Raw genomic sequence first — 15,371 nt, 5'->3', positions numbered from 1 at the left:
TGAGTATCAATTTCGATACCAGGTCTTGATCTGTGACTTGAGGACGGGCATCAGGACCACAATAAAACAGTGTTCCAGAGCCATGCCAGATAATACAAAACTAAATTTCTGCATTCCACTAGGACACCCAATTTCAAAGACAACGATGGTGAAGCAATCCCTGATGTGTGAGAAAAATAAAAGACCCTGAGTTTTGTATGTACATTGTCTGAGAGTCAGGGATCCCTGACTTGTTCCCTCACCCACAAGTCATCCAAATCCATTCCCATAAGTGGGCACCAGCACTGGTGTTTATTCAGGACAATGGGTCTCAAACCCATGATCCTATACACCACTGACCCCTAGATTTCTCCTCTTCATCTTTTCCTCATCCAAGTTCCCAATTCTTTTCATTTTCCATATAGAAATCCAACTCTGTGCAGGTGGATGGGAAGGGTTTACAGAACAACATGCATGATATACAGGAATCACATATATCACTGTGGCCATTTTATATTTATGAATTCCAAAGAGACATAGATTATGTTTGTAAACTGGTCTGTTCCTCTGGGCTTGATTATATTAGATTCAGCTGAGATGACTTTGATTAAATTATATAACAATTAGGGCAAGCAAAGTTGATTCCCTGCCCCCTTGGTGGGTAGACTCTCCTGCAGAGAAGAACACAGAGGAGGTAGAGAGCTCATTAGACATAGCAGAGGCCCTGGGAAGAAAGATGAACCAGATAGTCTACAGGTGACTTTGTGAAGAGACCAGAACAGTTAAGCCCAGAAAGAAACAAGCCCTGGGGATAGAGATGAGCCTTATGCCAGTCTATAGCTGAGCTCGGAAGAAGCTGGGACCATAGAGCCTTAAGAGGAAAGAAGGAAGACTGAATACTCACAGAATCACCTGCCATCTTGCTTCAACACATGGCCAATGATTTTGGATGAGAAAGTACCTCTTGTGGTACCTTGACTCTTTAGGGTCTTGTGACAGTAAGCTTCTACCCCAAATAAATACCCTTTATAAAAGCCATCAGAGTTCTGGTACTTTGCATCAGCACCCCTTTTGGCTAATATAATCACCCTACTATTAACACCTTGCATTGGTATGGTACATCTGTTACAAGTGATGATATCACATTTTTATAATTATACTAATAGCTAAAATCTATTGTTTAACTTAGAGTTCACTGTGCTGTGCAGTTCCATGGATTTTTTTTATACTAGTACCATAGGTACAACCTAAAATTTTCCCTTTTAACCACATTCAAATATATAGTTAAGTGATGTTAATTATAGTCGTAATGTTGTGCTACTGATGTGGGCTATGGATGGGAGGCTCTTTGTCTCTTCAGAGATAACCTAAACTATCTGTGACTTGTGGGTATGGGATGATAAAAGGCTGCAGTCCTGCCCTTGGTGAGCAGGAAACAGTTTAACAATGCAAGGTCTATAAACTTTAAGTATTCAGGGAAAATGCAAACCAAATATGCTAAAAGCTTATCGAAAGCCTGAGGTCCATGCTAAAAGCTTACCTAAGATGTGGAAATATATGCTAATTCAAGTCTATTGAGAACTGAAATAAAAGGACCATTTGGCCTTTCCTCTCTGTATAAAAGGGACTGAAAAATCTTGTTCGGGGCTCGGGATTGAAACAGAAAGTTCCTGAGTCCGGCGGCCCGTCAATAAACCATTTTTCCTTCTCAAAATCATTCCTGAGTCCTGGCCTCTCTATACGCAAATAATTGAACCTCTCTCAGATTTTACAACACTACCATCACCACCACCAATAACCAAAACTTTTCCATCATCCTAAATAGAAACTCTATACATTTTAAGCCCCTATTGCTACCTCCAATTTGTCCCTTGGTAACATATATTCTACACTTTTCACACCAGACAGCTGTTTATATGTCAGTGCTTTATTTTGTGTTCTCCTATCTCTTCCTACCATTGACTCCACTCCTTTAATGTCAACCATCATTTCCCTGATTCTTCTCCTGTCCCTTTCACCTGTTGGCTGAGTAGTGATGGAATTAATCACAACATTGGGGTGACTGATGAGGACAAGAAATGAAGGATCATTCATAGTTCCTGGAACATTCTGGAACTGGGGATTGAGTACTAGCCAATTCTGGAAGGGAGAAGGAGAATCCATATTGGGGTTGAGAAGATAGGAGGACATTGAGAGATCCATTTGCAACTTCTACAGTTGCCATGGTTCTTCATTCAGCATTAGTTATTTAGATCAATCCACATTTTGGAAGGCAGGTAGGAGGACATTCAGGAGAATGTGACCCATTGACAAGGGTGGCACAATGTGCAGATATACTCACACTTTCCTTAGCCAAACACAGGAAGAGATCAATGTCTCACTTCCTCGAAAACTTTAAAGAATAGAATTTGGATTATTCACCCAAGAATTGGGTTGTTGGGCTGTGAAAACAAGCTGACCCCATGACCTGACACTTTGTAGAAAATTCTAACAAACATGTTACAAACTCTAGTAATTCCAAAATGAGTACAGTATAATACAGTCTATAAAAATTTAAGTATCTGGCAATACTATGCCTATATCATTCAGTGAAATACTCATAGGTGATAAAACTATAAATAATGAAGGAAATGATTGTCAAAAAGTTATATGAGTGTTAGCTCTAAGGGGAAGAAAGGACATGCCAAGGGAGCACAGGAGGGGGATACAAAGAAACTTGATATATTCTATGACTTACTATGGATGGTGATTTTAAAGTTGTGGTCTTTATTTTTAAAAAAAGAAACCCGTACATATCTTATAAACACAAGAGTGAAGGTATTACAGATTACACAATAAAGAAAAAAGACTATGTAGCTCATTTGTTTTTGTCATAGGAATAGACAAATGACCGGTCTAAGGAGTAAAACAGACTCCTATATTTGCAGTATTTCAAATAACTTGATTGCTGAGGAAAGAACAGATTATTTTATAATTTATTTTAGTTAAAATGATTATCAACATAGGAAATAAATCCATATATAACCATATCTCATTAAATTCACAAAAAAAAATTCCAGGAAGACAGGAACTGAGGTAGCATAGGTGACAGGGAAACTCTCTCCACATTAGAGGACCCCAGGATCAAATTCTGGTGAATCCTAGAGGAGAAAAAATGAGAAGAGAAGAGAAAAAAAGAAAAAGAGGAATAGATACAGAAGTTCACACAGTGGATGGACACAGAGTAGATGATGGGGGTGATGGGGAGAGAAATAAATAAAATAAATCTTAAAAAAAAATCCAGGAAGATTTTTTGTTCTGCTTTCTTGTTTTTGTTTTGTTTAGGAAGTTTTTTTAAAAAGGAAGACAACAACAACACTCTGGGTTTATAACCAAAGATTTTTCCTATAACCCCTAGCATCCATATCTATTTCCAGCTTTTAAGGAGGAGGAACCTCAAAGTTTGAAACCTAGATCCTAGGTTTGGCTAGGTCTCATTCAGGGTTGGAGATCACACTGCTCAGGTCTGAAAAGCATGACTCACCCAGAAGGCATGTCAGGCTGGTGCTCCTCTGAAGCCATTCAACAATCAGCCCTAATTACCTATGCTGAATTGCTACAGGGATGGAGGGAAGAATGAGGGCTTCAATCAATCTGACCAAATCTTCTGACCTAATCATAATTAGGGTTTAATAGAGTGATCCACCACTCAGCATCCCTGGGAACGATTTAATTCCCCTGGAGATGGTATTCTGGTGCCTTAATCAGTCTTCTTTGATGCTTTAAGTCAGGACCCCTCAGCTGCAGTCATAGGAGTAACATTGCCCATTTGAACTATCCTTGGAAAGCAAAGTGAACAGTTTGGTGAGACTACAATTTTGAGACAGCACACATGTGTCCTTACATTTCGATGGGACCAATTCTGCTCCACAACAGAGATGCAGAGCTACGACATGCCATTGCAAAAACACAGACTTTCACCCAAGGACACCATTTCTTATAGATATTTCCTTGGTGGCCATGGACTATCCTGAGCTCCAGTGCAACAAAATAGCCCAGTGTCACCAACCACCTGAGACAATATCAATCCTTTACCTCACAATTCGCTCCATGCCCCTTAGGAGACCTTAGCTTTGATACTCACCAAGAGTTCTTGCTTGGCACACTGATTCACCAGGAAATAACTGAAAATTCAGGGAGGTTTTCTTTGCATGCACAGCTTAAATTCACCAAAATCTCTCCTCTCAGGTCAGGACTTGAAAGTATTGATCTGGTTTTGTGGATCTTGGTAAACCCATGAACTACCTTTCTGGGTACTGGGCCTAATATGGTAGAAAGAAGACCAGAAGTTGCTCTAAAGTAGGCAATGAAAACAATGAGGGAAGGAATGGGTAGAATGAGAGGGAATGTGAGTTGAATAGATCAAGATAGTGGAAATGTTTAAACTGAGAGTTGGGGACAGTACTTCTTTAGATGGGCTGGATGTGGGTGACTTTTTGGTGGAGATGATAAGTGACACAAGAAGAATGGGAAGCAACCAGCTCTGGGGAGAGATGAGTTAAAAAGCACTCAGATGTAAAAAATATTCTCTGATAGAAAATACAGCAAGTGCTAAAGAGATGAGGCAAGAAAAGGCTTGATGAGTTGGAGTCATGGGAAGGAGGACATAATGACCAGAGAAGAGCATGGTGAAAGGAAAGATATGAGGAACTAGACATGTTTGCTGACTCATTGCTCAGTCCCCAGATTTTCCCTCCCCTCATGGACATGCTCTTTTAAGGGCATCTCATCCAGTCTCAAGTTTGATGATACAGCTTCTTTGTTACTAACTCTCAGTTTTATATTAGTAGTCTACTTATTTGCCCTGTAATTGATAGGTAAATCTATCTACCTACTCAGCATGACCAGCTTGATGTGTTAGTGGAACACTCTGGGTTCTTGGCTATGACCCATAAAGGAATTTAAGGACATACCACAGGGAAGGCAAGGGAGTAAAGAGTTTATTAAGAAACAAGATCAAGGTAAAGTAGACACCCAAGGCATGTATGCAGACCCTGCTACATGGTAAGATGCATGTATGGGGTCCCACAGTAGACCTTTTTAAAGATCTTTCCTCCTCCCCTTTCCTAATGTTGGGGAGGGGCCCCAGCTCTTTTTGTTCTGATTATTTGCCTTATGATCCCCATCTGTTAGCTCTCAGGGGACCAATGAGGAGGTCTTTTGTTTGGAGTTAACTGGGACCACTGGAGAGGCATGTTTGGAGTTATCCAGGCTTCCTCTTGAGCCTCAGGGTCTTGGTGGGATCTGTCCAGCTTTGTTCTTAGTAGCAGTCTTCCCTTAGGAGGTTTCTGGTCATTTTCTCTACTGGTCAGTCTTTCCTCTTTCCCTATTAATAACATGCCTCAAATGTGTGATTGGCCTTTCACACTTGATCTATCCAAATCAAATCTTGAACCTCTTCTACAAGATCTACTGCCCCCACAGTCACCATTTCACTTAACATAGCAAAGTCCTTCTAGTTCCTTATGAAATAAATGGTAGAGTCATGATCAATGCAAAATTCATGAAAAAATTGTGGGCTTCATGCAAAGAACAAGACTCTACCTGCTTTTCCCCACTGTATCTATTCCAACAGCATTAATCTAACTGTAGTATCTTTGATTCACTCTCTTAGGCCTTGTGGCAGTTGAGAGGATTCAGTGATTACAGTATTGAAGACCAGGATGCAAGACTCCTCTGTGAAGGAAGTTTTATTAACAGTCAGCCAGGCCCAGTGTACTTGTATCCAGAGCAGGGTTTTCAGGTCCCTTTTATGCAAAGGATTTGAGGGCAGGGTCATGAGATGTTTCAGCATGAAAGGACTTTCTTTGTTGGATTAGGTTTCAGCTTCTTGGGGCCTAGGGGCTTTTCTGGGAGCCAGACAAGCCTGAATACACATACAGCCCTTATCATTCTTGAATACACATACTTCTTGAATGCATGTACAGCCCATATCATTCCTGAATACACATGCTTCTTGAATATACATACAGCCCATATCATTCCCCCCTTTGATGCATGCTTAAATTTGTTAAGCTTCAGCATCACTATTGTTGGAGTCCTCTTGAAGTGGCTGGTATGTATACAGGGCCATGAGGTGGGCAGGTGTTTGTGTTTTCACCACACTATCTATTAGGGCACATACCCTGTTTACAATGAAGGGAGGAGGCAAGGGAGTATGGTGCACCCTCCTGTGAAGAAGGCAACTATCCCCACTAGAAGTGTGAAGTTTTTTGCTATTGACTACCATGCCCCAAAGAGATTACCTGGGTTCCAACCATTCCAAGTTTGCCGCAGAACATGGGCATCCTTTACCATTTTGTTTGTAATCTCTTCAATAACCTTTCCAGTGCTTTCTAGTTCAAGGCAGCAGTTAGAAAGATTGAAATTTCTGCACACTCCTCCTTCTGCTGCTAGGAGATAGTCTAGGGTGAGACAGTTCTGGTGGATGGTGTTTCTAAATTTGGTTTCCCGTTGGGCTAGCAAGTTTAGAGCACAGGCAGTCCCATTAGCTATTATTTCCACCATGGCCTGCAAGTAATGATTCAGTTTAGCATAGAGATAGAGATTTGATAAACCCACATGCCTTCCTCTGCCCAGGTTGCTAGCCCATAGTATTGGATTATGCATTCAGGGGGCCATTCATTGTCTGCCCAGGTAGTGACAGCTCTTTCTTCATTTTCTATATTTTGGTATACTTGTTGACTCAGCTTTTCCCCTTCTGTTAGGGGAATGAGGAAGAAGGAGGGTTTTATTGTACCAAGCATACAAGTGCCACACCAATTTTGGGGAAGTTCTCAGAATGCAACTTTTCCACAAATCTAGTACAGACCATCTGTGGTGGTAAAGAGGCCCCTTCCAGTGGAGTTCCATACTGCAATTAATTTGGGGGAAAGTACAGTTTATGAGAATAAGGTTAGATTCATTCCACTTCCCCCAGGGTTCTGTTCTATTGATGGTGTGATTTTGAAACCTTCCCCCTGTACATGTTAGGTTTCCAACAAAGGAGTTTAGGCATACCCTTGAAGTGCAGTATATCCTATAATAGAAGTTTGTAAGGGCCACGTACCATCTTGGGGGACAGCCAGGAGGCCATTTTCATTATATGGTCGGCTGTAATTGTATTCTCTAGTTTCCCAGAGCCATTGGCCTCTCATATTAGTGCCTCCACATACATGGCATGAGGAGATATTTAGGGTTACTCCAATAGTTTCGGCTAGGCTTATGAAGAGGTTCTTTGTCACCTGCAGGGAAAGGGTTTTTCTATTTCATCATAGAAGGAATGGACTGTGGAGTTGGTCTGCCTTCAGAGGGAAGTTTCTTTATATCCGACCCATATGTAAACTCCTAGATCTACTCCTTTACCATAAATGAAGAGTCCCATTTGAATTCCTCCCCTAAGTTTGGCAGAGGTTTTAGGATGGTAAGGTTTAAGGGGTTACATTGTCTGAGGGGGCAGTTGGGTGGTATCATACCTTTGCTGAGGATGGCTTTATGCCCTTTGCTGGGCATGTACCAGGCATCCTCATTTGGATGCCAGGTTGCCCACATGACACAGTCCAGTAGGGACAATAGAACTGGCTTAGCATTTGACAAGTCTGTTTGATTCCTCAGGAGTGGGTACTGCTCAGATGACACAAATACTTATTGTTATAAGTATACTCTTGCTCCCAGCTGAACCCTCCACAATTGCTTGACAGGCATTGAATAGAAGGGACACTTGTTGGTTTGGGCTAGTGACTAAGGTAGAATTAAGCAGCTTCCCATAATGATTAGACACTCTTATTTCCCACTGATGGGAGACTACTTGGGCTTCGGGGTCAAAGCAGGTTATTTGGCCAGATATATTACATACACTATAGGAGACTCCTTGAAACTGGCAGGTGGTTGTATGGCTCTTACAGGTGTAATGGTTATGATATATTAACTTGTTTCTGACAGGGGCCCCATTTGCACCTGCTGAATACATGGCTCACACTCTGTGGTGTCAATCCAGGACCAAGGGAGGGTCAGGGCTAGAATTAGGGGGAGTAGGTGATAGCACATTTTAACTAAGGTTGGACTGGACTTCTGATCTTTGGCTATGTGTAGACCAATCAGCTTCAGGGTGTGATTGGAGTAGAGCTCAGCATTCTGTCCTCAATTTTCAGCCATGTGTGGACCAGTCAGCTTCTGGGATGTGACTGGAGCAAGGCTTGGCATTTTGTTCTTTCACAAGATGAGTTTGGTTGAGTTGTAGCTATCCAGAGTAAAGGCCCATGACTCTGGGGCAGCTCGTTTGACCCAGCTATGGTGTATCCACAGGGTGATTTCAGCTGCTTTAACTGCAGTGGGGGTGGATAAAATGACAAGATAGGGTCCTTGCCATCAAGGGGTTAGTGGGGCTGATTTCCAGTCTTTGGCCCAGACTGTATCTCACAGTTGGTATGAGTGTATGAAGCTGCTTAGGCTAATGGGGGCTCTTTCTTGGACCCAGTGATGCAGGTTTTATAGGGTTTTTCCTAAGCTGATCATTTGCTGAGCTATTGACCTCTTTCTCTGAGGTCCCCTTCTATATTTTGGATTAAAGGGGGGGGGGGGGCTCCCAAAGAGAATTTCATAAGCAGTTAGGCCTAGTTTTCAGCTTGGGCTGGCTCAAACTTGGAGGAGCACACTTGGGAGCACTTGCACCCATGTTAGTATAGTTTCTCGGTAGATTTTGGCAATATAAGTCTTTATTGTGTGGTTCATTCACTCTATTTTCCCTGAGCTTTGAGGACGGTAAGTGGTAAGTGCAGTTTCCATTGGATGTGCAGTGCTTTGGCAATCTTTTGGGTGATCTTTTGGGTGATCTGTTGTCATTGACAATTGAGAGGGGTAGCCTGTAGTGAGGGATGATTTCCCTGAGCAGAACTTAGACCACTTCCCCAGCCTTCTCAGTTTGAGTGGGGAAGGCCTCCACCCAGCTGGAAAATGTGCATATGAGGACGAGGAGGTATTTGAGCCTCCAGATTATGGCATTTCAGTGAAATCAATTACTAGATCTTCAAGAGGCATGTTGCTGATTCGCTGGATTCCTGGGGCTCCCATGGGTCCTTGGCAAGGGTTATTTTTTGCACATCACTCACCACTGGCATACAGCATAGGTGAGAGTGGCTAGGCTTGAGATGTAGAAGAATCTTTCCAATACTTCTTTAAGATGAGTTTTTCCTAAGTGTGAGCTTTCATGGTAATCTTGTACTATGGTTGCAGCTAATATCTGAGGCATGACTATTCTGTGATCAGGCAATGTCCACCACTCATCTGCTCCTTGTGTCCCACTCTCAGAGAGTACCCATTCTCTCTCAGCTTGAGTATATTGTGGCTCCCGGTGATTCAGAGGCTGGGGGATGAGAGCAGGTTGTGTGTACTGGAGTTTTTGATAATTAAGAGGTTGGGGAATGAGGGCAGCGACCAGGTCCTTGCATAGGGATCCCTCCCATGTGGCTCTTTTTACTTCAGCATCTGCCCTCTGATTCCCTTGAGTGACAGGGCTGTGGCCTGCCTGATGTCCCTTGCAGTGCATCATAGCCACTTTGGTGGGCTCCCAGACCATTTCTAGTAGCTCTAGAATTTGTGTGCCATATTTAATGTCCTTACCTCCTGAGTTGAGGAGTCCTTTTTGCTTGTATAAGGCTCCAAATGCATGCAGGGTAAGGAAGGCATATTTGGAGTCTGTGTAGATATTAACCTTGGCTCCAGCCACAAGTTGTAGGGCTTGGGTGACGGCAATGTGTTCAGCTTTTTGCACCAAGGTGTTATCCAGTAGACGCTGGGCCTCTACTGAGATCTTGGGGGTTACTACAGCATATCCCACTCACCAGTCACTGTCCTGAATGAAGCTACTCCCATCCATGAAGAACTCCATGTCCGGATTTGGTACTGGCTAGTCTTGGAGGTCTGGCCAGCTGGAATATACCTCTTGCAATGTTTTGAGGCAGTCATGGGTTAGAACTCCTGTCTGAACAGGAGAGTAGCAGGATTCCAAGTTCTTATGGGTTCCAGTTGGATGGATGGGTTTTCACATAATAGGGTTTGATATTTAACCAGGTGGCTATTAGTAACCCAGTGTGTTCCTTTGGCCTCTAAGATTGTGACCACTGTGTATGGAACCTGAACAACAACAGGTTGTCCCAGAATTAATTGTGTGGCTTCCATTGTTAGAACCGCTGCAGCAGCTACAGCTTGTAGGCATGAGGGCCATCCTTGGGCTACAGGGTCCAATTGTTTGGACTGGTAGGTTACAGGTCTTTGCCAGGAATCCAGGTACTGAGTGAGTACACCTACTGTGCTGCCCTGGCAATTATGGATGTAGATGTAAAATGCTTTACTGAGATCTGGAAGCCTGAGGCTCAGTGCTTCCATCAGAACCTGTTTGAGAGTCATGAAAGCATTTTATAGTGGGCTCTCCCAGGGCAGGGGTTCACGATCTCCCCCTTTGTGGCTTCATACAAAGGGTATGTGAGGACTCCAAAATTGGGGATCCAAATGCAGCAGAATCCAGCCACTCCAAGGAATTCTCATAACTTGTGGTGAGTGCTGGGTTCAGGGAGGCTGCAGATTGCCTCTTTTCTTTCAGGTCCCAACTTGCAGAGCTATTCTGTAACCTAGATATTTGAACTGAGGTAGGCAGATTTTAGACACCTGATAATCTTTTTGTTGCAGATGTTCTAAGACGGCATGAGTTCCCCTGGCACAGTCTCGGTAGGTGGGACTTCCGAGGATGAGGTCATCTACATATTGGAGAAGGAAACATTTATGGCTTTTTAAGATAATTGGCCAGGGCTTATCCAAAAATAGTGGGCACATTTTTGAATCCCTGAGGGAGCTGTGTCCAGGTGAGTTGTTGCTTTTCACCAGAATTTGGATTTTCCCATATAAAGGCAAAGATTGGTTGACTCAGGGAGCCACCCAAATGCAGAAGAAGCACCTTGAGGTCCAGGCATGAAAAGTAGGCTGCTAGTGAGGGTATCAAGCTAAGGAGAGTGTAAGGTTTGGGGACTGCTGGATGTAGGGTCACTACCACTGAGTTGACTGTTCACGGGTCCTGGACCAGACTTTAATCCCAGTAGGCCTTTTTAACTGGGAAGTGTGAGGTATTCCATGGGGACTGGCATGGCCTCAGTATGCCTTCATTCAGCAATCTTTGAATATGTAACCAGATTCTTTCTTGTGCTTCATGTGAAAAGTGATATTGTTTTATGCTTACTGGGCTGGCAGTGGGCTTTATTTCAACAATTGGGGAAATGGCATGTGCCACACCCTGTTGGGTTGCCTTCTGCCCATACTTCAGGCATATCTTCAAGTGGAGCAATACAGGCATGGACTGGCCAGCTTCAGTGAGGCAGAACAGTCTCCATTCTTCCTGCAGAGGGAGGATTAGTGCCACTGTTGGAGGCTTTGGTGGTCTGAGTGTTAGCATGGATTGGCTTGTGGCATCAAAGGTAATCTGAGCTTGTAGTTTATACAGCAGGTCCTTGCCCCGGAGGGGGACTGGGCATTCTGGGAGATAGAGGAACTCATGAGTGACTTCTTTACCCTCAATGTTACAGGTTCTAGATTGGAGGAAGGGCCACTGGATGCTTTTACCAGTAGCCCCTATGATAGCGGCCTGCCTTTTTGATAATGGCCCAACTGGCCTAGTCAACAGAGTGTTGGGCTACACTGCTAACCATCATATGTATGGTGTGGCCCCCAATTCAGACTCTGACTATGGGCTCTGTGGGGCCAAGCGAGTAGGAGCCCAGTCTGGCCTAATTGTCCTCATCAGAACCTTCTATTCCTGCAAGTCTGATGAGTTGATTTGCAGGCTTTCCTTCTGAATTTCTGTGAGCTGAAGGTTTAGTTTGTGGTGCCTCATTTGCTTTCCCAGCCAATGTTTTCACCACCTTCTCGAAAGCATTAGGGTTGAGTGGTATGTTAGGGCACTCCTATTTCCAGTGTCTGTCCTCCTTGCAGTACACACATTGATTTCATCCTAGGGGTGGGTGTCCCCTCCTTGGGACAGGAGCATCCCAGCTCACACTCCTTGGCATGGGGTTGCTTCTTTTGACTATTCCTGCTGCAAGAAGGTCTGCTTTAATTTTCATTTTCCAGTTTTCCTCCCTCTTAGTCTCCACATCATGGTTGATGTAGACTTTGGTGGTTACCTCCATGAGCTGGGAGATATTCCTACTGGTGAACCCATCAAACTTCTGTAGCTTCCTTTGGAAGTCAACCTGTGACTGGGCAACAAATGCTGCTTTGACCATTGTTTGGCTTTTGGGAGCATCCGGGTTGGAGGGTGTGTATACACTAAATGCCTCACACAGTTGTGTAGAACTGAGCAGAACTTTCATTGAGAGCCTGCAGGATCTGGGTGGTTTTAGCCATGTTTACTGCCTTTCAACTTCCTGCTTTGAACCCTTTGACTAAGGTTCTGTGGAAGGTTCCTAGTCAGTTGAGCTTGGTCATGTCATTGAGATTCCTTCAGGGGTCCTCATTTGGGAACTGTGTGCAGGGATATTGGCCATTGTCCAGGGTTCCCACAGGTGAGTGCTCTTTGAGCCAGGTTAGGGCTCCTTGTGTGACCTGCATTCTCTCCTCGAAGTTGAGTAAGGTCATGAGGAGTTGTTTTCAGTAAGCGCAGGGGGTCTGTGGAAGAGATCTGTCATGGCCTGAGGCTTCTCCAAGTATGATGGGGTGTGACTTTTCCAGTTAAAGAGGTTGGTGGTAGTGAAGGGTTGGTACATGGACATTTGGTTTCCTCCTTGGACCTGGCCACTGGCATCATAATAAATTGGAGCTCAGACTTCACAGAGAGGTAGCAGTAGGGCAGCCCTCCCTGCCGCACCTAGGTTCTGGGGCTCCCCATGGTCTGAGGTGTCATCTTTCAGGGGCTCCTTCCTGACTGACTGTCAGTGCTGGGGTCTGGGAGGCTGATACTATGTCGCCGGGGGATGAGATTGGAAGGGACAGGGGCTGCAGGGGTGATGAGGTCATGCTACTTGGAGAAGGTAGCTGTGGGGGTGATGAAGCTGCACTACTTGGAGAAGGCAGCTCATCCTCACTTCTCAGCACTGGTGCATAGGAGCAATCACATAAGGCAGTGGGAGGTCATCTTCATCTGGCCCCTTCAGAATGGGTGGTCAGAACTAGATTTCAAACTCACCTTCTCTAGACCTTTTGCAAGGCACTTGTTTGACCCAGTCCCCTGGACAGCACTCCTGGGCTTTTTTTTTTTTTTAATTATTTATTTATTTTTAAAAATTACATTAAAAAAATATGAGGTCCCATTCAACCCCACCGCCCCCACCCCCCACTCCCCCCACAGCAACACTCTCTCCCATCATCGTGACACATCCATTGCATCTGGTAAGTACATCTCTGAGCATCACTGCACCCCATAGTCAATGGTCCACATCATAGCCCACACTCTCCCACATTCCATCCAGTGGGCCCTGGGGGGATCTACAATGTCCCGTAATTGTCCGTGAAGCACCACCCAGGACAACTCCACGTCCCGAAAACGCCTCCACATCTCATCTCTTCCTCCCATTCCCCAAACCCAGCAGCCACCATGGCTCCCCTTCCCACATCCATTCCACATTTTCTCTGTGGACATTGGATTGGTTGTGTCCATTGCACATCTATGTTAAGCGGGGGCTTAGATTCCACATGGATACTGGATGCACTCCTCCTGCTTTCAGTTGTAGACACTCTAGGCTCCATGGTGTGGTGGTTGACCTTCTTCAACTCCATGTTAGCTGAGTGGGGTAAGTCCAATAAATCAAAGTGTAGGAGCTGAAGTCTGTTGAGGCTCTGGGCCTGGGTGTCATATTATTAGTCCAGAGATTCAAATCCCCTAAATATATCTTAAACCCCAGCACCAACTACAATTCCAATAAAGTAGCATGCAAGTCTTGTGAAAAGAGATCCCCTCTGAGTCCAATTCCATCATGCAGAAACACCAGCTCCAAAGAAGGGCCATCTGCCATGGCAGTGAACCCCATCTGCCATGACCATAGAACCCATACTCCTGGGCTTTTGTATCAGGCAAATCCTGGCTTCTTTACTTGTACCTTTCTTCAACCAGGGCCAACTTTGACTCACAGTGTCCTGCCAGGCGTTGATGTATGGGAACTGCTCAGGGTATCCTGGTTTTGCACTTACTATGTCATAGACTTTGCAGATGACTCAGGGGTCAAAAGTGCCCTCTGATGGTCAGCCCATGCTGAAAGTTGGCCATTCTAATTCACAAAGTGTTCTAAGCTTCCCTGGCTGGAACTTTATGCTATATACATCTCCATGGAATGCCTGGGGAAAGTTTTTCAGCAAACAACCTAACAGGGTTTTACTGTGTGTTTCTCATGTTTCTACCCCGTGTTGGCACTGCACAACATTCATTCAGCCTACACTTCATCTGTGTCCAGCCGCTCCCCTTATGGGGACTTAAAGCACCTCTTAGTATGGCAGGTTGGTATAAACCCCCAACTCAGATGAAGGGCCCTTAAATGGGCCCCTCCACTGCCTCTAACCATATGAGGTCACTATGGAACCATGGAATGGGACTCCACACTCGCGGAGTGAGTCTTTGCGTCTCACTCATTCTTCTCAATTACATGCACACAACCACCCTCTTTACCTTTCTTTCTCAGACCTAGAGAAGATGGTTTCCTCCCCTCTCAGGAGTACTCAGTTCTTCTTGGGAGGTGATCAGGCTCTCCTCCTGGCTTCCAGTGTCAGGTTTTCCCTACATTATGCGCCCTGGGGAACTTACCCATCTGGTGTGCAGAGCTCCTCTGCTTTATTCTCAGGGTCTCTTTCAAACACTTCAGTGGCCCCATCTTCTTCCAGGAGGGCTCCTGCGGAGTCCTCAACCTCTCTCTGGACTAACAGGGTCCAGGGGTGCCCTGGGCCAGAGTTTGCCTGGGCCCTCCCAGCCTCTTCAGAGGCATCCAAGATGGGTAGCTAAACGTTGCCATCTCTGGCCTTCACGGAGATCCCAGATGACCCCCCAGAAATGCTGTGGCAGTTGACAGGATTCAGTGATTGTAGTATTGAAGACCAGGACACAAGACTCCCCTCAGAAATTAACAGCTGGCAGGGCTGGCAGACTTGCATCCAGAGCAGGGTTTTCAGATCCCTTTTCTGCAGAGGATTTGGGGGTGGGGCCAGGAGGTGCTTCAGCAAGAAAGGGCTTTCTTTATTGGATCAAGTTTCAGCTTCTTGGGGCCTAGGGGCTTTTCTGGGAGCCAGACAAACCTGAATACACACACAGCCCTTATCATTCTTGAATATACATACTTCTTGAATGTACATACAGCCTATATCAGCCTCATATTCACTCCTTCAGAATATCTTGTTCTATACTCAAA

This window comes from Dasypus novemcinctus, chromosome 18, assembly GCF_030445035.2.
Source record: "Dasypus novemcinctus isolate mDasNov1 chromosome 18, mDasNov1.1.hap2, whole genome shotgun sequence".
Lineage (NCBI taxonomy): Eukaryota > Metazoa > Chordata > Mammalia > Cingulata > Dasypodidae > Dasypus > Dasypus novemcinctus.
The sequence above is the reverse complement of the archived record's forward strand: the minus strand, read 5'-3'. Positions refer to the sequence as shown.